Source organism: Phyllostomus hastatus, unplaced genomic scaffold (assembly GCF_019186645.2).
Source record: "Phyllostomus hastatus isolate PE091 unplaced genomic scaffold, TTU_PhHast_1.1 phas_contig_118, whole genome shotgun sequence".
Taxonomy (NCBI): domain Eukaryota; kingdom Metazoa; phylum Chordata; class Mammalia; order Chiroptera; family Phyllostomidae; genus Phyllostomus; species Phyllostomus hastatus.
This window is the reverse complement of record NW_025333543.1, coordinates 3,059,425-3,086,189: the sequence shown is the minus strand read 5'-3', so window position 1 is coordinate 3,086,189 and position 26,765 is coordinate 3,059,425. Positions and strand designations below refer to the sequence as shown.

At 34.4% G+C, this 26,765-nt stretch overlaps 1 protein-coding gene across 1 annotated transcript in view; it reads left to right on the top strand.

Annotated features, from left to right (window-relative positions):
* The window catches only part of KCND2 (potassium voltage-gated channel subfamily D member 2), a 519,434-nt gene that overhangs the window by 411,978 nt on the left and 80,691 nt on the right, over nucleotides 1–26,765 (top strand). The window lies entirely within an intron of this gene.

The following is a 26,765-nucleotide window of genomic DNA, read 5'->3' as shown; positions in this document are numbered from 1 at the left end:
TAAGGCACAGCGACACAGTGGGCACAAGTAGAGGGGAACTGAGACGTGTGAAAGTGAAACGCGGCATCAACGCAGTAGGAAAGGAACTGGGCCACTGTTATCTCTGTGCTTCTGGCATACATTAATAACTTTTGATTAATTTTGAATTTGAAATTTGATATTTTCCTTAAGCCTTTTAAAATAACAAAATTCATATAGATTAGAAGTTCTGCAAACCCTGAAGAATTAAACTTTCATGAACTCTGTATGTATAGTCTATTACAGCAACTCCAAAACATAAGTCTACGAATTTCAACTGGAATAGATTTCTTATAAGTCACTTCTGTGTTTTATAACTTAATGTATATCCCTTAGTAATCCTAAAAAGTCACTGTAAATTATGTTTTAATTTTTTGGAAATTATTAGATGATATTAATATAATTAAAAATTAATAAGCCATCTAATTACATTAATTAATGTCTTCACAAAATGAAATACATTTATTGTTAAAACAAGTCCAATGTCAATAAATTCATAGGCTGGAAGAAAAGAACTTAAAGATATACTATTCCTAACTTTTCATGTAAATATTGAGGGATGTGAGTCTCAGAGAATTGCTTAATATCTCAAGTGTTGAAGAACTCTCTCAAGTACCTATAACTAATTAGTAACAGAATTAGGACTAGATTTCAAAACAAGACTTCCTTTCTCAGTTATAATTAAGATATGTAGTGTAGTGATTTCTTAATGTACGTATGTTATATTATCTAAGAATTTCATCATTACTTGAACATTAAAACCAGTAGGATTTTAAATCCTATGATATTTCTTATAATATGTAGGTAGTAAAAAACTGAAATTCATTACAAAGAAGAAAAAATTCATCTAAGATAAGATAATGAATGCTTATTTTAAGTAAATAATTGAAAAGAGAGGTACAGAGGAGTAGAGAGAAGAAGAAGAGAGAGAAAACTAACTTTTCTCCAAAGACAAAGATATTTCATTGAGAAATAAAGGAAATGAATCAACACTGCACTTAGATTTAATTTTAAGTTTCATGTTTATGAGTTCATAAAAATTAAATAAAGACAAAGGGATCACCAGAACCTCACCTTTGACTAAGCTTTCATACATTGAGTGAAAATTTTAAAGAATAATGAAAATTAGAATTTTGGAGTTCATAAATACTTTAGAAAATTTCTTGGTCTATATAAATTACCCAAGATTTCTTCTAACTTTGATATTCTAGTCAAGTTCACCTACCCATGCAATGCCTTTATGAGAGTAAAGGAAAATCCCAGTACATTTCATAGTAAATACGACTTTTTGTTTATTTTGATATTCACTTAGACACTTTGATCTAATTATGTTAACATGGATTACCAATGTGAGTAAAAATTCAGAATCAACTGTTGTTTCAGATATTTCATCGAGCTGAAGACTACAAGCCCATAATGAATAATGCAAAATAAATATAATTCTGTTACTTTAGTGTAGGTTGATAGAATTTGTATAGTGCTTTCACATTTATTATCAACTTTTATAACAACTCTGTACAAGTAGGCTGTCTCAGGTTTGAAAAGAAGATTATACATAGGTGAAGCAATCTGCCTAAATTTACATAGTGAGTCTATTTTGAAGTTGTCATTAAATTCCAGTTCACCTAAATCCTAGCTTAGATCTTCTTCCATCGAGGAGGAAATAAACCTCAAGAAGGCAATAATTTCTGCTATGTCTTTCCCAAATTCCTGGGTACATTGTAGGTATTCAAAACATTTGTGTTGATTTAATGACTGATAATCCTACATAATTTTTTACATTGCTATACCATTTCCTTTTTCTAAATTTTAAATTTGAGTTCATAAGTCATTGTAAAACAATTATTCAAAGCACATTTTTGTTTTAAAATAAGTATCTTTGTTTAAGTCTTTACAAAATTAAAACATTTGTTCCTCATAAATACCTTGCACATTTTCTACATTACCAATATAGTAATGACTGCCTATTTTGGGTAAATAATATGTTTCAATCCAATTAATCAAAGCTATTGGAAATCTATTTATTTTATAAATATAAAGGAAATTGCCTCTCTAGCTATCTCCCCCATGAATTCTCCCTTGTAAGAACAAGTAGTTTCATAGATAAGTAGAATTTTTTTAGAGCCCTTCTATTACAGATAGTGCAATCTTAATGAGACTTGGATCAGAGTAGAAAAAGAACTTAAACAGGTAAAGAGACAATGTGATTCTGCTCTTGATGGCCTCATGTCTCTTCAATCAGCTGTCCATAATCCTTGGTGATTAAAAATTTTTAAAAATGGAATGACAAACTCCTAATTAACTCATAATGTAGAGACTGTGCTAGTGGAGATAACTAATCAGAAATTCAAATTTCCCTGGGTAGTCCAGCAGAATGGCCCTTGAGAACTATGAAAACATTTCTGAAAATGATTGTAAGTGGACAACATTTGGGGTAAATGCAGATGGACTACATCTTTGTGGTTCCATAAGCTAGCTCTTAAGGTTGGTGTCTGGAAGGCTCACCACTGCAAAACCATTGCCCATTTCAATTATAATTTCAGTTCTTGCTGGAGGGAGGAAACTAGGCTTGGGTTGAGTTTGGAGAGAGGAAGAAACTGAGGTACCATACCACAAAAGAAAAACAACTTTTAAGATTTCCAGAACTGTTGTAATTTCCTTATCTTGTTATAATTTTTACACAATCTTTTTTCTCTTAGTGATTAGCAAGTAAACATTTGGCATATAGAGGATGTATGTGTGGTGACTACAAGAACAGAAATGGCTAGAGAAACTCACCCTTTCCACAATCCTTTTTCATGGAGAAGAACCCCCCAGGGAGACTGGAATATTTAAAGCACTATAAGGAAAAATTTAAGCCCAAATCTCAGTGACTTTGCAGGACTTTGGTCAAGGGCCATTCAGTTATCTAAAGTGGGTCTGAGAGATGCATTAATTAGTTCATTTGCCCTCTAGCAAGTAGTGTCTCCCCTTTCATCCAAAGTTTGAAATCAGAAAATCTTAAAACATGAATCCTGCCTTTACAACTAACCAGCTGAGTGACCCAGAATGAGTTGTCCATTATAGAGGCCAATGAGTTCATCTAAAACAATAATACTATTTACATTACAGATTTATTGTGAGTTTAAAAAGAAATGTTGCTCAGCATGCATTTATTCATAAAGCAAGCAGTAGTTAACATAACCTACTCTGATGCTCTTGTTATGCTAAAGACTGAGATTATACAAACACTCAAGGCTTACCTTTACCAGTGTGGTTCAGCTGGTTGACCATCATCCTGCAAAGTGAAAGATTCAGTTCCCAGTCAGGGCACATGCGTGAGTTGTGGGTTCAGTCTCCATTTGAGAGGCAACCAATCAATGTTTCTCTCCCTCTCTTTCTCACTCCCTTCCCCTCTCTCTAAAATTAAATAAGTAAAATCAGAAGCGCTGCTGAGAGGTCAATAGAGAAACACAGTACACAGTAGGAAGGGTGCAATACGGAGTGCGGCAAAAGGAGGTTTACAGCTGCGAGTATGTGAAACAGAGTTTATTCTTGTATTATTATTCATTACTTATTGTATTATTTTTATACAAATAACTGTAAACCTACTCTTGCCCCACCCTGTATAAATGGAACACTATGGGAATATGGAAGAGGGAGTCACTAAACTTGCTTAGGGAAAGTTAACAAGCATAGTTTTAACAGCTGTGTTTTTGTACCTGTTCTCTCTACCCTACTTGAAATTGCAGCTTAAATGCATTTAGACCATGTCCAATTCTAGGTTATTTTTACAGTGCTTCTTATAGTTAGTGCTCAACAAGTGTTTATAATTAGCAATTATTTTAATACCCATTTCTGGAAAGCTGTATTGTTGTGTTGTGGAAAAGTCAGAGAGAGTTAAAATCTCTCCTGTGGTTCTTCAGCCAGATTCAATAGCAAGTTGTGCTTAACTGTTTCTTCAAATTCTAGTATGACTCCAAGAATGCAGGGTATTTGATATTTTTAATGAGAAAAAATATTTTTACAGAATGCAAAATATCAATCATATTTAACAGGTATTTGGGTAAAGATCAAGTACTTTTACTATAAAACATTCTGTTCATGAATGTAAGGAATAATCGATACATATTTGCTGATTGGCATATTAAATATTATAATTTATATGAAGAGTGATTTGGAAATATCAATCATAATTTATAACTCACATAATCTTTGATTCAGCAATACTAATTCTAGGAATGTATCCTGCAGACATACAGACCTTTTGTGCAGTAACATTTTTATTAAAATATTTATTGTAATTATTATAATGGCAAAAGATTTAAAACAAAAATGTTCAACACAGTAAGAGACTGGTTTATTGAATTATTAAATAAATTTCAGATATTGTATGTAATGTATATTCAATAGTTACATACAATAATGGACTATGCAGTGGTTAAAGAAGAATGAGATCAAAATATGTACTAATGCAATGTCAAGCAAAACAGCACAGTTGTGCATGTGGCATAAAGTCATTAGTGCAGAAACATGTAGATATATGGATATATATATGGATATGGACCACACATATACATATGTATAATCTTGAATATGAATAACTATCTTGAAAAGGACACACAGGAAATATTTGCTTATCCTTATATATACTTTTGTTCTTTTTGAACATGATATTATATCTGTGTATTACCTATTCAAAAATGCATTAAATGAGTTAACAAAAGAAATACCTAAAATACAGAATTTCTTCTTACCATATTTATGATAATTATAATGGTAGCAAGTATTTATGTAAATTCATAAGAGTTATACGTGTTAACTCATTTTTATGTTTATGTAGAGGAAAGATTACATTTTATCTAGAAGGAGAATATTTTTAAAATTCTTTAAATTACTTTTTCTCCCCAGAAGTCAATAAACTTCAATTACTTTCCTCCAAAACAAGCAGCATCAGCTATAAAAAAAGGGATGAATCCTATATTTGATAGCATAAATGAGGCATAATGATCAAAGAAAAAAACTTTTGAAAAGAAGAATGTGTGAGCTACTGGATCCTTGGGACACCAGCAGTAATTTACACACCATTACTTATTCAGGGTTGCATTTCTAATTACTCCTTAGCAAAAAAGACATAATTATTATACTGTAGTGATTACTCCTTTCATCCTACAAGGGAAACAATGCTGATATAGGCACAACTTAACGAAATATAACTCTAGTCTGTTGAAAAGTTGTTTATATACAATATTTTAAGGAGAATGTATTAATAGTAAAAACATTTCTTAAAGGGGCGTTGAGCTTTCCAGCAAACTCTTGTGCTCAATTATTGCTAGGAAAATACACATAAACAAAGTCAATTTGATACTTGATTCGAGATCATTCATGACCTACTAGCTTTCTCAAAGGCATTTGTTAAAATACTTTTAAGCATTAATGGAGGGAACACTGCTAAACTGTACAGTTAAGATGGTAAATTTTGTTTTTGTAAACATAATATAAAAAATAATGGAGGTTTGGAAGAAATAAAAAGGGAAGGAAAATTTGACTCTTTGGTATCTATAGCTATCTACATCTTAGCTACAAAAGGCCTAAAACATAAGCATTATCACTTGCCTACAGTCATAATAAAGATTATCTATTTATCTATGTCTATATATATCTAATTTAATCAGTCTAATTATATAGAGCAAGATTAAAGAAGAAAGCCTTAATTGCTCTTACTCAAATCACAAACTTTCCTGGTTTTCCATTGGTTTAAAATTATACTTAGGCCCTGGCCAGTGTGGCTCAGTTGGTTGGACCATCATCCCATACCCAAAGGACTGCAGGATTCAGTCCTGGTCAGGGCACATACCTAAGTTATGGGTTTGATTCCCCAGTCCGGTGGATGCGGGAGGCAATCAGTCGATGCTGCTCCCTTGCACTGATGTTTCTCTCTCTCTCTCTCCCTAAAAATAATGAAAAGAATGTCTTCAGATGAGGATAAAAAAATTATGTTTAGTTCAGGTTTTTCCAGAAGTATTTTAACAAAGGGGGAGAACTTTTAATATGCTATCAACTCTTACAGATTATCTATAAAATGTATTTAGCACTAAATGTTGATCCATACTAGCACTTACCTCTTTTCATGTCTGGCCTGGCTTTCCTGGCCATCAGTTGGGGTACACTCGTAAATACAAATTTTATTATTCTAAGGCAAACAAAATTCAGCAGGTGAACAGGCAGAAAGCATGTAAGGATATATTCTAGAGGCAAATATGTGTTCATGCTTTTTAGATTATGCACATCCTTGTCTCTGCACATTACTATGGACTAGACTTGAGTCATAGGTATTTAATGAAATGAACCATAGAAAACTATTTTCTTTCATAATTTTTCACTGTAAAGCAAATGTCTAAATCCAGGATGGTAGAAATGAATCTTTCATGAAATTTTTAAATACGCAGAGCATACTGAGATTAAGTATTTAGAATTCATATCCAAGTGTATCTATAATGTGTTTTAATAAGGTCATGAATAATGAAGTAATTTTATACAATGTGGAAAAGCTGTGAAGTGTAGCATTCTGGTGATATTTATCTATGAGATGTATCCATTTTATGGTTCTCTTTTCATAAATTTCATTTCCACTTGTGGAGTTGTGTCATACTCAGACTAATTAATACGACTTACCCTGTGGCTAAGCATGAACGTTTTTTACTGTTCCTTTTTATCCTTTCACCTTGTGCAAAATTATCATTCCCCTTACTCCTTATTTCTCTCTCCCATAAACCCTAGGGAGTCCCTGGTGCAGAACAACTAGGAGGTGTATATAGGGGAACAACAATCTGGCAGCCTCATCATAAAACGTGATATGTTAGCTGTTTCCCTTTCCAAGGGACCTCTCCAGCTGAGACAGTACAAGGCCTCTGGGCCACACATGCAAATGCAGCAAATGCACATCCCAAGCAAACCTTTTGCCAGAAACTCAGAGGGAAATAGCTCTTTAATGGAGCTTGCACAGAAGGGGGGAAAAAGTCGATTTTCTGGGAGTTTGTCATGTAGGAGAAATAAACACCTATAGCCATGTAACAAAAGGAGATATTTTTACTGGATCAGATATGTATAGAAATGGAATTCACTTCCATTCATGCTTACTGCTAAGTCTGGGAAATTGTTCATTTCTAGTATACAAAGGCCATTTTTAAGAACTAGGTAGGCTATTGTCAAAACCAGTAAAGAATAATTTGAACATATGTTAGTAAAAACAGATTATTTTGCCCATAACAGATCTGAAAATAGGCCTTGATAAACACACATCAAATTGCCTCTGCTACTGTGGTATTTATTGGCTCTCATTTGGGTCTGCAGCTGGCTCCAGGTGGGTAGGAAGATTTTACTCTTAATTTATGTTCTTTAGGCATGCATTTTTAGGCATGTGGCTCATTTTCAATAACAGAGAGATTTATGTAGTTTTATATTACCTGGGTTTACTTTTGACCAGTAAACACATTCTGATGGATTTTACTAATTAATGTCCATGATTGCACTTTTGTATGGAACTAAAAGAAGCTAACTGGCCTGGACATTGCTTAACCTCATACCAAATCCATACTTCTATTAGAATTTGGCCGATACGAATAATCAACCTCACATGAAGAAAATTGCACATGGGGCCTTGGTATTTCAGACAAGAGGCTAATTATTTTCAAGAGGAAGAGGTAGCAGGAGAGACAGTTATTGGTTCCAAACAAGTGAGAAATCGAGTCTGCCGTGTTCCTGCTCTACCCCCAACATCTAGAACATTTCTTGTAGCTTTATTCTTTTGTGGTTTAGAAGAATATTATGCACAATGATCCCCAAAACATGAAAGCAGGTGAGTGATTTCATTGTTTTAATCAAACAAATCTACTGAGTGACATGATGTTTAGCCTTAAATGATAAGCAATTCATCACATATGTGGTTAAAATCAGTACAATTTTAAATAACCAAGTCAGTTGTTTTGTATATTATTCTCCCAACAGTTGACCACTTTGGGGGATTTATTTTCAATCTTGTCTGTTTTTCCTAATATTATATAAAACTTGGGTCATTATCTATTCCAGCAGCACCATCATACCCTCCAACATACAAACCTTTCAAGGTAAAGGTCCTGATTCTTTACCTCCAAACAACCAGGGTCCTAATCCCACACAGGAGAGACTTGTGTTTCCCTTGTGCCAGAATTATAGTCCTCTTACTGTCTTACAATAAACACTATGTTATGAGTCATTAAATCACTTTAACTGAAGGTGTGCTCCTCACACACACATCCATTCCACAGTTGTGGAGCACATAAGCATGTGGGGTGGGTCTATAGCTGCAAGAATGTGCTGAGTACTGGAAAAATACAAAGATTATCAAAACTGAACCCTTACTTCAAACTTAAATACCAGTAGGAGGTAAAGTGTATACAGAGCTCGGAGCCTTCCTGACTTTGTATGAAATAATCCTCAATATATAACTAATGGAGTGAATGATGTCCTAGTCTGTTCAGGCTTCTATAATAAAAATACTATAAACTTAAGTAACTATAAGCAACAGAAATGTATTCCTGACAGTTTTGGAGGCTGGGAAGTCCAAGATAAAGGCGCCGGCATATTTGGCATCTGGAGGAGCTCCTTCCTGGGTCATAGATGACCACTGTGTACCCAAACATTGTAGAAGGGGTCAGGAGGCTAGTTCTCTGGGGTCTCTTTTATAACATCACTAATGCCATGGGGCTTCTGCCCTTATGACCTAATCACCCCCTCAAGTTTCCATTTCCAAACACTATCCAAACACCATCACACAGGGTATTAAGTTTTGAATTTGGGGGGGATATAAACATTTTAGTCTACAGCTGTAATTTTGTCAGGATTGAGGATTTATAAAACACAAAAACCCTGGGTGCCTACAATTCAGAAGTAGATGGCAGAAAGGGAAAAGAAGTAAATATAACCACCACTGGAGGGAAGGGGAGAAATGAAAGATCATCCAAACTTGAGAGACTTCATAATTTTCTTCTAGCCACGCATGTCTTCATCTGTGCACAAGGTCTGTCTTCCAGTTATAGCTCTAGCCTGGGTGGATTTGAGCTAATACATATCATATAAGACAGCTGGGAGAGGCTAGCTCCCTCTTTAAAACTCTTTGCTACCATGGCTCTGAGTCACAACTACTGCTGCAGATGACACAACTGGCCTCCTTGATCATAGCTCATAATCCAACAAACATGGTAATAATATCAAAAGCACCATCTGCAAAGAAGTATTTGTGTATAGAATTACGTGATACTTAAATTATGTAAATAAAATGGTGGAAAATGACTGGCCAGTGCATGGCTGCATCATGCATTTAAATTGCAATTGTGAAACTTTTCCTTGATTAAGATGTTATGGTGTTGATTGCATGCCATAGGGAGAAAATAGTAAGTAAATTTGCAACTGTCTTTATATGTCAATCCAGTGAGTCATTTATATTTAAACAGGGAACTAATTTCCAAAGGCAAAATTAGCAAGAAAGATTACTTTTGAATTTCTTAGCTGCTTTAGTGATTAGTGGGAAAATTATCACCCCTTCCTTGAGATTCCGTGTAGCATCTGGGTGAGATGCTATTGGGGGAAGGGGGTCATAATTGATATGTTACGAGGAAAATAACTTGTTATAGATTTTTCCCTCTACTACAACATATATGCATGGCATATTGGTATCTTTAATTTTATTGTTCAGATTCTACTAATTTTTTTACAACTTGGTAATTGATGTTTAAGACAAAAGCAAGTTTTGATTCTCATCAGTTCTGAAGTCTAGTCCGATAAAAGCAGTGTTCATTCAGTCTTGTAACTAAAATGCATACATTCTTTCTCTTTAAATTTTGAAAAAAGAAACAATGATTGGTCATGTGAAGAAAGCTTCCTAATCAAGAAAAATGCCTTTTCCTAACGTAAACCAAAAGTAAATTTGAAAAGGAACCTTTAATTAAGAACGGATCATTTCTTTTCCCTATATATCATGACCTCTTATTCTTTCCAGTTGGTTAGATTTCAATAGAAATAACTTTATATTAAGTTTGATTGGGATAGGGCTGCCAGCATGGCCTTGAAAAACCATTGTATGCAAATGTGCAAACACAAATCATTATATGAACTGAAGCTTGCTTGCATACAAATGTATTAATGATATTAGCATAGTCATTAAAGATTTTTAGGAAAAATGTGTTTTGCTATGATAAGCTCCTTAGTTTCAATGAAGAAATACAGTGCTCTTGGATTTGATCTAATAATGTAGTATTTATAAAGTATGCATTTATACATATATCCCTTCCTTCTCCCAGAATTGAACAGAAGCCATCAATAGGCCTTTTTCCTAGGAGCTGCAGGAAGTAAGAAGAGTCTTCAGTAATACTTTCTTTAAATCCTGTTTGAATGCTAAACTTTCTCAAGCGACATTTAGACGAGGCCTTCTAACTTTAACATAGTTTATAAAGGCAAGTGGGCTCAAAATACCTGAACCTAATGGTATCATTTGGGAGGAGGGAGTGGAGAGTGAAAGGACTGACATTCCTAACATGCAAAGTGGGTAATTGCATTGCTCCTAGAAGCAGAAGCAAAAACCTTTACTTGTCTAAAAATTTGCAGTCTAGAAGACTTAACTATTATATTTTTTAGATTCAACTTAACTATTATATTTTTTAGATTCAAAATATTCTAAGGTGCTGTTGGTAACAATACCCATGGGCATACGTTCCTGAGGCTTATAGTGAGGGACACAATGAAAGCAATGAAAGAAGAAAGGAGAACAGCAGGTCTACAAGATCCGCCCAAGCTATTGGTGAGGGTACTTCAAATCACTACACTGGATGATATCTGCGAAAATGAAACAATATGATGAAGACTCTCTTAATGACAACCTATTACAACTGGACTTTAAGCTTTACCCGTCCTTCTGACAGCATCTATGGAATATTCATCGGTGCCTTATCACCCCGTGTTTGATAACTTACAGAGAACTGGTATATACTCCATATATTTTTAAAAGTTAATTGAACACACATTATAGTCTTCTACTAAATACCTATGAGAATTTATAGTAGTGTCACTTTTAATCAGTAAAAGTCTTGTTATAACAATTATCACTTTGATGTGACAAAATTCTGTATAACTAAGCCATATCAATATCCCAACATATCACCCAAATAAACAATGCTTCAATGATCTGATTATATTTCCCTTTTTATAGCACAATTCTACACAATGGCTTTTTCTATTGCTTGTCCCTGGAATAGCCTTGCTTTGCAAAGACAGATAAATAAAATTTCTGTTATTTATAGTATCTAAGGGAAGGCAAACTGAGCTCACATATCAAGTAGAAATATTTTCATTTATTTTGTTACTAATTGAAGATGACCTGGCTGGTGTGGCTCAGTGGATTGAGTGCCCGCCTGCGAACCAAAGGATTATAGGGTACCCAGTCAGGGCACATGCCTGGGTTGTGGGGTCAGATCCCCAGTAGAGAGCACATGAGAGGCAACCACACACTGATGGTTCTCTCCCTCTCTTTCTTCCTCCCTTCCCCTCTCTAAAAATAAATAAAATCTTTTTTTAAAGAAGAAATTTTCCTTCAAATTCATTTAACCTTTCTTACTCCAAATAACTCAACCACCTAAATAAAATGCAGCTATGAACCAAATCATCCACTAAAACAAAAGAACCTACATAGACTTAAAACCAGAAGGTCAGAGTACAATAAATATCTGAACCTGATCATGATTTCTGACATGAGTACAATAAATATCTGAACCTGATCATGGTTTCTGACATGTATTTGTCTTCTTCAATGGATTTCAAGGGCTTTATCTTGCAGTGACTGCCAGCACATTAACTGACTCATAGGAATGCTTTAGTATTGAAACCTCTCTTGGTTAACAAAGGTCAGGCTAGAAAGAAGTATTAACAGATGGCCAAACTTTGATTGTTTATAACTGATACTGACTAACCAGTTTTATAACCAGAGCTATTTTACTGATAATCTGGAATTTTTTGAAGCTCTCTACCAGGTGGCGTCTCTGGGCCACACTGGAAGAAGAGCTGTCTTGAGCCACATATTAAATACACAAACACTAATGAAAACTGATGAGCAAAAAAAGGGGGCTTTAAGTAAATTTACAGTTTTGTATTGGGCCACATTCATAGCCATCCTGGGCCACATGAGTCCTCCAGGCCATGGGCTGAACACGCCCATCTGGGTCTGACTGCAACCTGTGATAAAGAAGGTTCTTCTAGACTGATATCTGATGTGTAATATGATTTGCAATGATTTGTTGGAAATAATTTAATTTCTTCTTCAAATTTTATGGAGCACCAAGTACTTATTTTAGAGAAATAATTACATATTATTTTTCTTACTACTAGAATCTAGTTTCAGTCCACATATGTTAACAAAAAGGAGAAGTTATAAGTGAGATCAGTTATGATCAAATTTCACCAATCCAAAATGAAAAGAGCAAAATGACTGTGATTTTCTAAAGTGATTTTATACCATCCCTATTTGCTTTTAAATGTTTTTTTTTAATCTTAGGAAATAATGGGGCAATTAAAAAATGACAACCACAAGACAGTCCTCCAATTTTATGATGATTTTGCTTATCAATGATAAAACTTTAAAATCAACTGCAAAAAGTTTTTGTTTTTACTTTTAAGTTTACTATATTTTTAAATTATAAGAACAAAATAGCTAGACATAATAATAAAAATACAATGTATAAAGAAAAAAATTAATCATTTATCCCCACCATTTTCCAGTTTCTTCCCCGAGTTAACCAATACTAACCTATCTATATTTATATTTTCTCACTTTTCTCTCTGCTCATAAGAATGTGTTTACATGTCATATATATGATTATAATTACAGGCTTATTTCTCTGTAATGTGACATGTGTTTCTTGAAACTACACTGTGGATAAAATTCCAAACTAATGAGGCCATGAAAGAAGTTGTGATGAAAACACAAACTTTGCAACATCTCTTAACCTTTGGATGCAACTTCCTCCCTATCTTTCAAAAGTCAGCAATTAGTGTCCCTGCCGTTATCTACTACAATTAAAGCTTCCAGAGCACTTTACAGCATTTGTGCTCACTGATCCAGTTACAGTTCTAGGGTATTTGTATAGAACAGAAGTCTAGGCATGTGAGTTGATATCTCCATGACCTTTGTTAACTTAGTGTGTGGAAATACACACTAAAAACGTTAATACTAAACGTTTTTCCAGTACAGGCACCTGCATGCAAGCAAACACAGGCACACTTGTATGCACATACAAACAATAGATACTAGATGATTTTAGGCCATTTCTATTGTTTGCACTAGTGTTTCAGTTTTTTGTTGGTGGTAGTGGTTAGTTGGTTGATTTTTCAACCTTCTTACCATAGTAAATGCTTTTGCTTTAAAAATAACTGCTGTTGTTTTTGGCATAGCAACCTATTTATTCTCCCACCTTGATATAAACAACCATTACCTGTTTTGAATATAGTCATTATACATATGCTTTAAATCTTCACCAGTCTGATCCAAGTTTGTATCTTTGATTTTGAGTTTAATGTACTATGTTTATGGTAGTGTTTCTATAACTTATTGAACAGAACAGAAAGAAGAAAAGAAGGAAGGGAGGATGGGAAGAAAAAGGGCAATAAGAAAAGAAAAAATAAGAGAAATATGTAAGTAAGCTGCAAAAAGTGCATATTTAGCATCCAAGTTTAAAAGATAATAATTTCTAATTAACATTGGCCAAGAATAGAGCCACCCACAGGTTTCTTGTCATTGTGTGTTTTCAAGTAAAAATGCAATAACCATGTGTCAAGGACAATCATGTTGGTTAGAAATCTCTTATTTTTTCCTAGCACTAAAGCTTTGATTGCAAATTTCATCTATGACTTTCCAAATGCTTTAGCTATCATGTTAGTGACCCCAGGACTATTCTAAACCTGGGAACTATGGAGGTGAGATATTTGGAGATGCATAAACTCTGCCATAATTCTTAAACCAAACAGTAGTGGAATATTTACCAGTTCAGCATCTTTGAGTCTCAAGCCTCATCCTATGAAAATATACAAAAAATCTATCTTCAGATATATTGAATATCATTTAATTAAAATTTGTTCTGGGTTTTTTTACAACACCCATGAAATTATCTTCTAATTAGACAGATTTTAAACCCTAGGGACCCAAATGCTGATAACCTTTCTAGGAAAGCTGAGTTTTGTGTGGAAAGCAGTGGCATGCCAGCTCATAAACCTAATTAATATAGGCCACTCAGGTAAATAAGTGGATATTTAAGGGGATAATGGAGTTGAGTGAAATAGTCTTTGTGCATCATCATAATAAAACAAAGTATGGGGCAGTTGCTAAAATAATCTAATTTTACGAGTTGATTGGTTGATGAATTGATAATTATTTGTATCTTTCTATGGTTCTGAGTTTGAAAAACACACCAGATATTTACATTGAATGTGACATATCTACCTTTCTCCTAGGCAACACCCAAGTTCAATTTGTTCTACACATACAACTTTACTTGATATATCAATGCACATTTCATTATCTTAAATTGAGCTAATACCTCATTAACTCAAGTTAAGTTTTATTTTACTGAGTTGTATGCCTGTATAGCCTAAAAAAAGATCCAAGTTCTTTATTTTCTCCCAAATATAGTCAACAGCTCTTATGACTTTAGGGTATGGAGGAAAGGTGTTGTATATGCCTGTGGACTTGCTGGCAATAAAACCAGCATAAAATTAGTTAAGGAGGAAAGAAGGGGAATTGGGAGCTTTTTTGTGCTGCTTTTACTAATCTAAAAGAAATCACTGGAGTCATTTACTTTCCATTCTCTTTACGATAATTGACTCACACAACCCATCTCTTTTTCTTCAAATAGTTCTACAATGATCAAACTAGATTAGATCTTTCTGTGGTTATGTCTTTTATTTTACAACCACAATTATTCACATAATGAATGGGAAAATCATCCATAAGCATGTACACACAATCAAGTATGAATCCACAACTACTCCATTTACAGATATTTACAGATAGTATTTCATATATAGTCCATACTTTTGCACATAACTGAATATACTAAGTATTAAGTTCTTCATTTGGCAAATAAAATTTTGTATTAAGCAGAGAATAATACTGGAAGGGAGGACAGAATTATTAAGAAAGCTATTGTTAGGTACCGGTCTACCAGAAATTGAAAAAAATTTAAAAGATCTAGCAGGTTTGACAGTTATTCACATGTGAGTACATAATGTCATTCCATCATTAATCATGAAATGTTTTCAGTATTGGATCAATCTGGTAAATTGTGAGATATAATTATAAGTATGCCATATTTTAGGGGTATGGGGAACATTTAAGATGTAAGGAACGTTGTAATCCATGGCATTGAAAATCAGGAATGAACAGAAAGACCACAATCAGACCAGCAAAGAAAAAAGTAAATTTTTGCCACATAAAATTATGTGATAAATACCACATATAGTTAGTCTGTTTAGAATATCTGCTATGTGTCAGGTGCTCAACTAGTTTCTAAAAATACTAAGGTAGCAGGTGGGGTTATTTTACTGATATATAGTCTAGTACATACTAAAATAGTGATAAAACAGAGCCACAAAATGTAAAAGATACCTTAGGTCAACCTTAGGAACTCCAGATTGGAGTTTTGCCTTCCTATTTATTCAAGAATAAATTGGCATGTGGTCACATGAGAATGTTCCCATTTCCTTGTTCATTGCCCAGTTGTGAGATATGTGCACACCCTTGCAGAAACATCCAAAGGCCTACCATCTGGACCCAAACCGAAGTTTGTGAGGATCAGCCAGCACAGTTAACCTAACACTTAACCACTAGATCCCTTCACTCCATTCAAAACCAAACTCCCTCAAAAGATGATGCTTCAACCTGTCTCTTTTTATTTATCCCTTATTTGTAGTTCTCTGGGAGTAGTTCAAGGGCCAGGGTGGGGGGTGGATCAATAATTAAGGCATTCACAGTAAGGAATTTTAAAGCCAAATTTATTCAATGTCTTAAGTTTTAATTTGTTTTTAACTACACAGGGAGTGAGACAAAGAACAACTGAAGAAATAGTGGGAAGAGAGGGAGGAAGAGACAAAAAATAGAGAAAACGAAAAAAGACTTTCAAGTCCTGCAAAAGGCTTCATAAGGAGAAAATACATTACAAGCTGACTTCAATTAACAATCCACTACTTAGCCATAGGGTAACAGGCTAATTTTAAGTTTTGTCTCTTTTTACCCTAGAAGAATGAGACTCTTATGGTGACAAGAAGCATAGATTTTGATTTCTTTTTTAAAATTTGATAAGAAAAACCTAGTAGGGCTGCTAGTTAGAGCCATGTGGTACATTTACAAAAACTCTTAACTTTGGCAGACATTAAGATTCTAGTAAAAGTTCTGGACCTCCCTAGAGAAGTACGGATGCACATACTTATGAAGTCTTCTGCACACAGCATTAAAGCGGCCTCAGAATATGTGCAGCTGTCCATAGATCCAGGTTTAAATGAACATATCTCTCTCTTAGTTGCATTTCCATAAATTAAAGTAATGGGAAAAAAGATAAATATGAATTCTCTACTGTGTGTACATAAAAGTCTAAGGAGCAACATACAGGATATGATTAATGTATGTATATAATAAGAATTCGAGAAATACTCCACTGGGTGAGGTTAATGGGCCTCCAGCCCCATGTTCAGTTTTCAAGAGTGGTCTTCAAGAAAAAATTGGAGAGCATAAGAAATACCTCATGATCCTCATTTTATCTATAACTATTAGAGTTCTTCAACTAAATATATCTAACTTTCTCTTAGAAATCCAAATTTTATCTCTATTCAGCAGACATGAATATACCCAAACTTGTATTTTTACTGCACTTCAGATAAAGGAAAAAAATTAAAAGGGGAAAAAGAGACAGCTGGGCCTGACACATCATTCTGTGTTGACCTCAGCTTCTTTCTCTCACAGAAACACAAATCCTTTTCTCAAGTGTGAGAAGGTAAAGGTAAATGTAATACCAAAGTAAACGTATTGTGTGCTGACAGCCCCAAACAGGAGCAGAAAGAAAACACCTTTAAATATCTCAGCAACTAAGAAGTTTATTGCTATGCCTGTCTGACCCAGAAGAATATAGACATTCAAATGTGTCTCATATCCTCAAAATAAAATCAAAATTCACTGAAGCACTTTCAAATAATGGCTCACTAGGGTAAAAAAATGTGTTAAGAATGAATTTTTCATGGGACAAAGTTGTGCATTTAACCAGTGTGGCTATGTTCTCAAAGTGAATGAATTTTCTTCCTTGAAACATTTCACACATCAATGGTAACATAAAGTTCAGTAATTATCTTCTATCTTCTATCATTCTACCACTGTGTGAGTAGTAATTCTTCCATGCCACGATTTAAAGCATCTTGGAATTAAAGAAAATTAATACACATTTCAAGTAGGTTATGCTCTGAGAATATCTATGCTGTTTCAGTGAAAAGCACCTGGGGTGGGGCTGGGGAAGAAGGGCTCACCTGAGGACAAAAAGTTGTTATGACAATAGACTTTTAAAATAATTATCCTTGTGTTAAAATGCCAACAAATAAAATTCTAATAAGTTCTAACAGTCCTTGAAGAAAGTGTTTCTGATTTTTTAAAAATGTTTAACATAAAACAATCAAGGTGGCTGATTGGGATGAATAAGAAAATCACATTTTATCAGTTTCAGGATATTAGTTCAAGTCTAATAAAATTTTAATAGAAATATGTTTGATGACTTTAACTTACTACTGAATGAATAGTACTCTCCGGAATTTGATAGTATACGACTTGAGGAAAGATTATTAAGAAGACATATAACACACTTTTATAAAAGATATTTGCAGGAAACCATTAGATGATACAGAAAATCAATAATGTCCTAGTGCCAATTTCAGCAACATTAAAATTAAAGTGCTCATTGATATTTATGATGATAGAGCCAGCAAATCATTTTTTTATCTTTCAGTACATTGGCATTTTTCTTTGTTATCTAGGACCCATAACAAAGTTTGATCAGTTCCTTTTTAAAGGATTTATTTTGTAGATGATCTTGTTTCTAAGCAGTTCTTGTCAGGGAAGGACTTTAGCAGTGCATTCTTTCTAGTCCAGAGTATAAAAGGATGGGTAAAGCTCTTTCTTTTTAGACAAGCCATAGTAATTATAAAATATTAAAATATTGAAAATAGATCTTAGCAGAACCAAGAAATAGGATTTAATAAACAGAGTTATTTATTTTTCTTTTATTTCCTGGAAGAAAATAATAGTGATGGTCTAGCCTCATTACCTCACATATGTTAACTGAGGTCCAAATAATATTGAATTGTCCAAGAGTAGAATTATATAAAGTACAAATAAATCTCTTGAGTTTCATCTATGTCTTACTCCAAGTTACCCAAATTATCATTCAAAGATATAAAACTTACAAATATTTGGCTTCTGAACTAACCATAAAAATGTTTCTAATGTGCTGCATATATCACCAATGAGTTTAGATAAACTTGTCAAATTAGAAGAGAAAATAATGAATATGGTGAAATACCGTTTCCACCAGTTCCTGACTTAGTGTTCTGGCTACAAGAAAACAGAAGCTATTTGACTATACATCTCACTAACTAGGCTTCTCCGTGGGTAAGGAGATGCAAAAAGATACCCCACTGGAAAGTTGTTTAGGATTGCTGTCTCCAACTTGAAAAGAAAATGAAAAATTTAAATGATTTCCTAAACTCTGAAACTCTCTAGATGTAGAATATGGAAGTAGCAATTGCCAGAGGTGAAGTCCTTTTATGGGTGCCTTCCATGAATTGGGAAGTCTGCTGCACTGATAAGAGCTGGGAGAAATCTTTCAGATCTTACCCCATGCTAAAGCTCTTATGAATTCTCCTTTTTCCTAGTAGCCAGTCTAGTAGTATGCACAAACACATGTAAGAACAGCAACACGTGTTTGTGTATACAAAACAGCAACATGGGTTTGTGTGTACATTAGTAGTAGATGTAAGCGTTCACATCTACTCCTAATGAAACCTGTTTCAAAAGATGAATCTACTATCTGTGAAAATAGATACTCTAAGAATCTTTTAAGGATTTCTATGGCTCATAGCCCTCTCAAGCTTAGAATCACAGGTAATGTTGCATCTTGACTTGGAAAATTTCCAATTTGCTGTTCCATCCAGATTATGGAATCATTTTTCATACTCATATAGAGTTCCTTGGATTTTATTTTCTCGGTCAGTCCTGAGAGACAAATATAATGTTTACACCTTCTCTGCATGATCCCATCTTGTTAAGCTTCTTAAATTACCAGCTACAATCAGTGAATCCCAAACCACCTAAAGATCAAATTTGTTTATGGGCTGAATTGTGTCTCTCCAAAATCCATACGCTGAAACCCTAACCCCCATTATCTCAGAATGTGACATATGTAGAGATAGATATCACCTTTAAAGATGTGATTAAGTTAAATTGCTTGTGCAAACTTCATCCAATTCAGCGTCCTTATAAGCAGAGGAAATCTGGATACACGGAGAGACATTGCAGGCGCATGCTCACAGAAGAAACAGGAAGAGGCAGGCTACCTGCAAGCTAAGTAAAAAGACCCCAGAGGAAACCAAATCTGTCAACACTTTGATCTTGAACTCCCAGCCTCCAATCAATGAGAAGCAAATTTCTGTTGTTTAAGTCATCCAGTCTTTGTTACTTTTTTACAGCAGCTCTAGCAAACTAATACAAGATCCGTCTCTTCAGCTCCAGATCATGAACATAATAACATTCCAGTTATCTCAAATGGAATGTTTCATAACTTCCCCAAACTAACATGCTGAAAGATGAATTAACTTTATTTTACTCAAAATTTACTTCTTCTCTTTTATTCCTATACTGATGAGAGGCATCTACATCTAACCAGATGCCCAACCAGAAATCTGGGAATCATCAGGGGTGCATTCAGTTTCTTCAGCCACCATTTCTACTAGGTTAGCAAATAATTCTACAGATCAAAAACCTGTCCTCCTGCTCCATATATTATGTCTCTCTTAAATACTTCATCATCCTCCTCACTAGTCTCCTGTCTTCTCTTCCCTTGCTCTAATCAATCCTTCGCACAGCAGCCAGAATGAGAGTGCTAATATGCAAATCTTATTATGTCATTTCCTTGCTATAAATTTTTCAGTGGTTCCTCATAGCCTAAAAAATGAAATCCAAGTCCTAATTATGGCACCAAATGCCCTCCATGACATTCAGACAACATCCTACATCATCTGCCTTTGCCAGTCATACTCCAGGCATCCTGAGGAGTTTTGAAAGTTTACATTCCCTTTCCTTGTACCTTTGTGCAGCCTTCCCTTCTTTTCAGGTAAACCTGTCCACCTCTAACTTCTCTCTCAAAAGTCAGCACAGATAACACAGTGAAGAGCCTTACTTAAATGATCTGCCACAGGCCGGCCCAACCTAGGTGCTCCTCTAATGAAATATGAAGGCATTTTATGTATTTTCATATATTTTATGTATATTGTTGCCTGTGAATCTAAGACAGTAGGTTTAAGTCTTTGAAAAACTTTGTCTTTGTAACCTGAAGCTCTCATATGAATTCAATCAATGTAAGTTGATGGAAGAATAAATCAAAGAATGAAGATGTGAGTGCAGGTTTAGAAATGTTAAATTTTCATAAGAATTTTCTGAGGAAAAGTCATTAATAGACCCAGTTATATTGTATATGTCTGAGAATTTTCTTATGCAAGTATTTTCAGATAAACAGCCTGATCCCTCAAGTTATTAAATTTTCCTACTCCTATTAAAAAATACAACCACATTCTAAAAGTAATTTATTAGTATGTTTGCCTCGTTCTACAGTTTGATAAACGTCTAGCTTCATGGTCAACCACCATGTGCTACACAAAGCCCAACACCCTCAAATGTAACATTACTGCATGTTGCTTATGTCCCACTCGTGGTGTCTGTGTGAGGGGACAGTTCCCATCACATAGTTCAAGAAAGTAAAATAATAAAGTATGTCTTGATAATAAAACTGACTTAAAATAACTGCCTTCAATGTACATCACTTTGAAAAGCAATTCCTTGATTTTTACAGAATTTTATAATGACTATTTCCTAAAACCATTTTCCCAGCCTTGATTAGAAGTTTCAAAAAACAACTTTCCCTACCTGCAGCGCTTTTTATATATGACCTTTTTCTATCACTTTTCTTACAAGTCTTTCATCAAATCACAACTTTTTTATCTATCTGTTTAGAATCAGAACAAATTGTTTAACTCTGTTCATGTAACCAAAGCTTGCCGACCTCTTGGGTTTCTAACCGTTGATTCATTATTGAGTTTTAATTTTTTTCTATGGCAGATGCATGCTAGTGCACAGCATATGTCTGAGTCTCTGGGATATGTATAGGAATGAAGTGTAGAGAGACTCCCCATCTGCCACGTACCTATTTCCACCTCAAGCCTATATGCATGCTCTGAGAACTGCAGGTGTCAGGACCAAGAACAACCTCAAAGGTTATTGTGGCTTCATAACACTTTGGTTATTCCTCAATGATCTAATTTATCACAGTAGTATAATGAGTTAGATATCTGTTTTTTCTTGACTAGTTTGTAAGTTATCTAAGTGAAGCTTCCACTTACCCATTTTTCTATTCTCAGCACTGAAACAACCTAGCATTTAGAAATGCTCACTAATGGTTGCTGTATCGAATTGTTTTTGCCAGTTGCTTTTGTATTGCCAAAGTTAAAGGATTTTCTTTGATTTTTTTCCCATGGAGTCTTGTTTTTAAATGATTTCCTTTCTTTTTTGCAATTAAATGGAATTTTATCATTAACTGAAAACACATTTTGGATGTATCTCACTTTGTTTAATTGCAGTTTAAGCATCACTTTGTCCCACTGTGCTCAGTGTTGCCTCATTAATTTAACTACACCAACTTTAGTTTCTAGATGTTTTCAAATTGTGTAGATTGTTTGTCTTTCTAGGTTGTAGAGTTACTTGTAGTATTTTCTGTCTCTGGCTTAATACACATTTATTCATTTTAGAATATAGGAATTCTATATGGCTACAAATTCATATTTTTAATAATGCATTGAATATTATAATCTGATTCATTTGAAGAAAAATCTACTTGAAAAAAATCAAAGATGAGTTAAGAAGTAAGCAAAAATCCTCGTCAATGCTTTGCATTTCTCTTGGGAAATAATGTATATATATTTGCCATGGCAACCAGTCTTATTTTCCTAGTTTTCTTTCAAGATTTCCTTCCCTTGCATTTCTAGCTGTTTCAAAATTGATGACTAAAGTGCTTAAAAATCCATCCATCTGATGATGCAGAATAGAAGGGAGAAAAGAGGAGTCTGGGCGCCACAGTCTACATAGGAACTAAAAATGGTACCTTTTTTAAAAGAGTTAATCTGAAGTAATCAGATTTACTGTGCTATGGAGGGACAGAAACCTGAGATCATAAAATCACAACTAGTAAAGTTGGGACTTGACTGATTAAACATTCTATTAATCCAACGGGCAATCACTATGGAAAAGCCAAGCAAGTTTGTGATCATGGTTAGTTGAAAGCTGCTCTTCTTTTCTTATCTCAGAGACACTGGCAGCCTGCCAGGATTTAAGAGCGAAAGGTGACTGCAGCAAAGGTTTTGGAACTGAATGAAGGCAGAAATCACAGGTATTGGGCCTAGTAGAAATTTTTTTAAAGAATGAAAATGTAATGGCAATAGAGACAGTGCTACAAGGAAAACATCTATAAAGAAATGTAAATATTTCCATGCCTGATATCAAAGGGTCTGTGAGTATTCAGCCACCTTAAAATGACTCAGTTCCAGGGAAGATAAGGTCAAGAAACTGATAAGACCCAGAAAAGAATGATGAAAATAATGTGGAACAGGCCACTTTAAAATTTTTTTAGTACAGTTGGTATACAATATTATATTAGTTATATTAGTTTCTGGTGTAAAATGTAGTAATTTGACATTTTTATCACTTTTCAGTTCCAAAGACTACCTATCTAGCTAGTCTTTGTGAAATAATTACAGGCAGAGGTTGGTGTGCAGTTAAGTTTTTATGACCATCTAGACAATTGGTGGATAGAACTCGTGTATATCAAATATCCAATGCTGATCCAAATGATACTTTAAATAACAGAAATTTGAATATTCCAAAGATAAAACGCAGAAACCCCAACTTCCAGAAACATCAGAAGCATAAATTAGATAAAGTCTGTCAGATTTTAGACATTATTTCCAGTAAATATACAGTGTGCATCAGAAGTAATGCTTGCTTGAGTGTGGTTGGTAGTGTATATGAATGTCTCACACGAGATGGATAACAATTTGAACATTTCACCTAAAATGTCATATATGATGTGCTTGAGTGTGCTATTGTCATATTACAGAATTACATGCTTATGATTTTGTAATAAAAGATTGTATAATAAAAAAGGGGCATTATTTGTGTCAGACCTTGTATATGGTGTTTGTACTTTCATTTTTGCTTTCAAAATGCTAAGATACTCCAAAAACTAGCTTCTATAGGAAAAATTTACAATATGAGTTTTTTAATTTCTAAGTTGACTAATGTAGTCTTATGTTTTAAAGCAAGATTGAAGCTTATTTCTCAGTCAGTAAGAATATGTATAGTAGTGTTATTTTAGGGTTCATAAAATTAATCAGTAGTCCATATAGTTTAATCGATGTTCTGTCTATATATTTTATTGGAAATAGAATCATTAATTTGTGAGCCATTTTTGTTGACTTGTCAGTGCAATAGATGGCTTTAATGAATTGAGACCAAGGCTGATCCTTCACTTCATTTATTGAAAGTAAGCCTTATCTGAACAGAACACATGTCCTGTGTTATTAGCATGGGTTACATTTAAGCTTTATTACGATTCTTGAATATTAACTCTAAGATGGTTAGGAAAATCTGACCTTAGCAAGAACATCACTTACATTTATACCAGAAGCTAAGTAAATATTATGCATTTTCAAACCATTGTTGCATTTAATTGTGCAGGATTTAATACTACAAAAATAAATGTATATTTTTATTCCCTAGAACTCTCATATCATATAACATATATGTATATATGTAAATATACGTATATGTGTATGTCTTTTATATTTTAGCTATCTCTCTATATACATAGAGAGAGAGCAGAGGGAGACTATATATATGAGTCTGTGTGTGTGTGTGTATATTCCTTCATGCAAAGGCATATTATGAATACACAGTCCAGTTTTGTGTGTGTGCATATATTGTGTATGTGTGTGTCTTAGTTTATAACATCAAATTTCAGAAATTTGACCCAGTTGCACATGAGTTTAGAGTTACACTTGTAAGGTAGTAATACCTTCTAAATTTTTTATGTTACTGTGACACATTAAGCCCTTCCAAAGTACTAAGTGTGGTGGGGAATATATACAGACAACATGATTAGGCAGTTACACAGCTTACATAAACAGTGAAGTTTCCATATTTGTATATATTTCCATCCTGTACATATTATTCCATCTGGTAGCCTACCCTGAGGCTTCATTTTTATCACCCTACTTGTCCCATAAAGTGTCTTGAGATTTTTTATTGAAAGAAACAATGAAAATGCTAATTAGTTGTATTTTTCATCATAATCTTTTTTTGATACAAAAGAATCCCTCTCCCTTTTTTGTTCCTGCTCTGTATTCTACTTCCAATGAATTTCATTGCCCCAAAGCTATCATTTTTAGGCTTCTAATATTGTTTCCTGTTCACAGGGCTTAATAACTACATTTTAATGGATTCTGTTTACCTTAGAGGCAGGCATTTTGGAGAATTCAGCTTACATTTGGGCAGCACTAAAAACTTCTGTGCAGCTTTGGAGGCTTTTTTCTTCAGAAAATTAAAGTGGTTTAATCTTTTGACTGAAAGAGGAACCAAAATTATTCCTTTTTAAAATGAGACACTTGGGATTTGAAAGGGATCACAAAAGAAGACAATCCTGAATGTATTTAAATTCATACAGAATATTTAACACACATATTGTTTTAGTTCTTTTAATTATTTTTTTACCTGCTCTAAGAAAATGGCTATCAAACCAAGCCCTAGAAATGGAAGTTCTATTGCTCTAGTAAGGACAAATATGGAGCCCTGGCTGGGTGGCTCAGCTGGTTGGAGCACTGTCTCATACATAAAAAGGTTGCAGGTTTGATCCCCAGTCAGAGTGCATATAGGAGGTAACTGATTGATGTTTCTCTTTCACAAGGATGTTTTTGTTTCTCTCTTTGTCTGTCTGTCTCTGTCTCTCTGTCTCTCTGTTTCTCTCTCTCTCTCCCTCCCTCCATCCCTCCCTCCCTTCCTCCCTTCCTCTTTCTTTAAAATCAAGGACCATGTCCTCAGGTGAAGATTAAAAAAAAAAAGAATAACCCTGGAGTTCCAGTTGAACAAGCTTTTTACAATTTTCTTTTTAAAAATTATCTGCCTTTCTCTGCTCCCTTAAGTCATGAAAAGCCTATCTAAATAATGATTCATACAATGCTAAATTCAATACCCAGAAAGGGGTCTTATCATTATTCATTTGCTCAATGAAACATGTGTTGCTCATGCGCCCCTAATACCTATATAGATTGACTTGGTCAAACAGAGTCATCTCTTCATAAAGAGGATACTGATAGATTAAGATAGAGGAAGAAGTCTGAGAAGGCTTAAATTTGGGTAAATATAGATAAGCAAATTTAAAAAGAAAGAAACTGTTTCAGGTATGACGCATTTATATGTGAATGAATATTTATCTCCTACTGCTCTCCATTTTGAAGGAGAGCAATCACTAACTGAGGAACAAGATTCAGAGAACAACAGTCATCATCTACAACAAACTTCCCTCATCCAAACAAAAAGCACACAGGGAAAGCACTGTGCTAGGAAGCTGAGATACAAAGGAGAAAAGTGTGTGATCACCACCTCTTTAATCCCTCTGTGGCTGGCCAGACCAGTTTAATACAAATAAGCATGTTCTTCCTTTACTTTCTGCCTCCTGAATTCCCTTGCACTTTACCCAGGTTGCTCTTCTACATTTACCACCACCGCCTTGTCTAGTTATTACTACATAATCGGGTTATATCTCTGACACTAGACTGTGAGCCTCATGAGGGAAACAACTTGACATGGTTTCATCCAAGTGCAGTACCCAGCAGCATGCCCCACAGCAGAGGACACACAACAAGTACTTGATGAGTGAGTAAAGCAAATTTAAGATGGATAACATATCATGCCACATACATGAGATCTTTGATCAAATGTCATATTAGGAAAGAGTTCTCTGGCTACCCAGTCTATGTTGTTTTCCAGTGCACCACCTTCCTAACCACTCACTTTGTTTCGTTTGCAAAGCCTTTATTGCTGCCTTTTGTTATATTAAATATGAATTTATTTTGAGTCTAATCCAATACTTTGTAAGCTCTTTGGGAGAAGGGAATTTGTTTTATCTACACAAAGAAGTAGTTAAATATTTGTTGTGTGAAGAAATAAGTTCGTAGGGAATGGCGATAAGTTTAATTTGAAACAAAATGGATTCAAGGCACTGACAAGTGGTCCAGATAGAGATACCCAAACACTGAATCAAAGAGGCAGGCCCCCTCCAGTCTTGAGGCCCCTGAGCCTCTGACCAATATGCTTACATGGTACTACCAGTTGG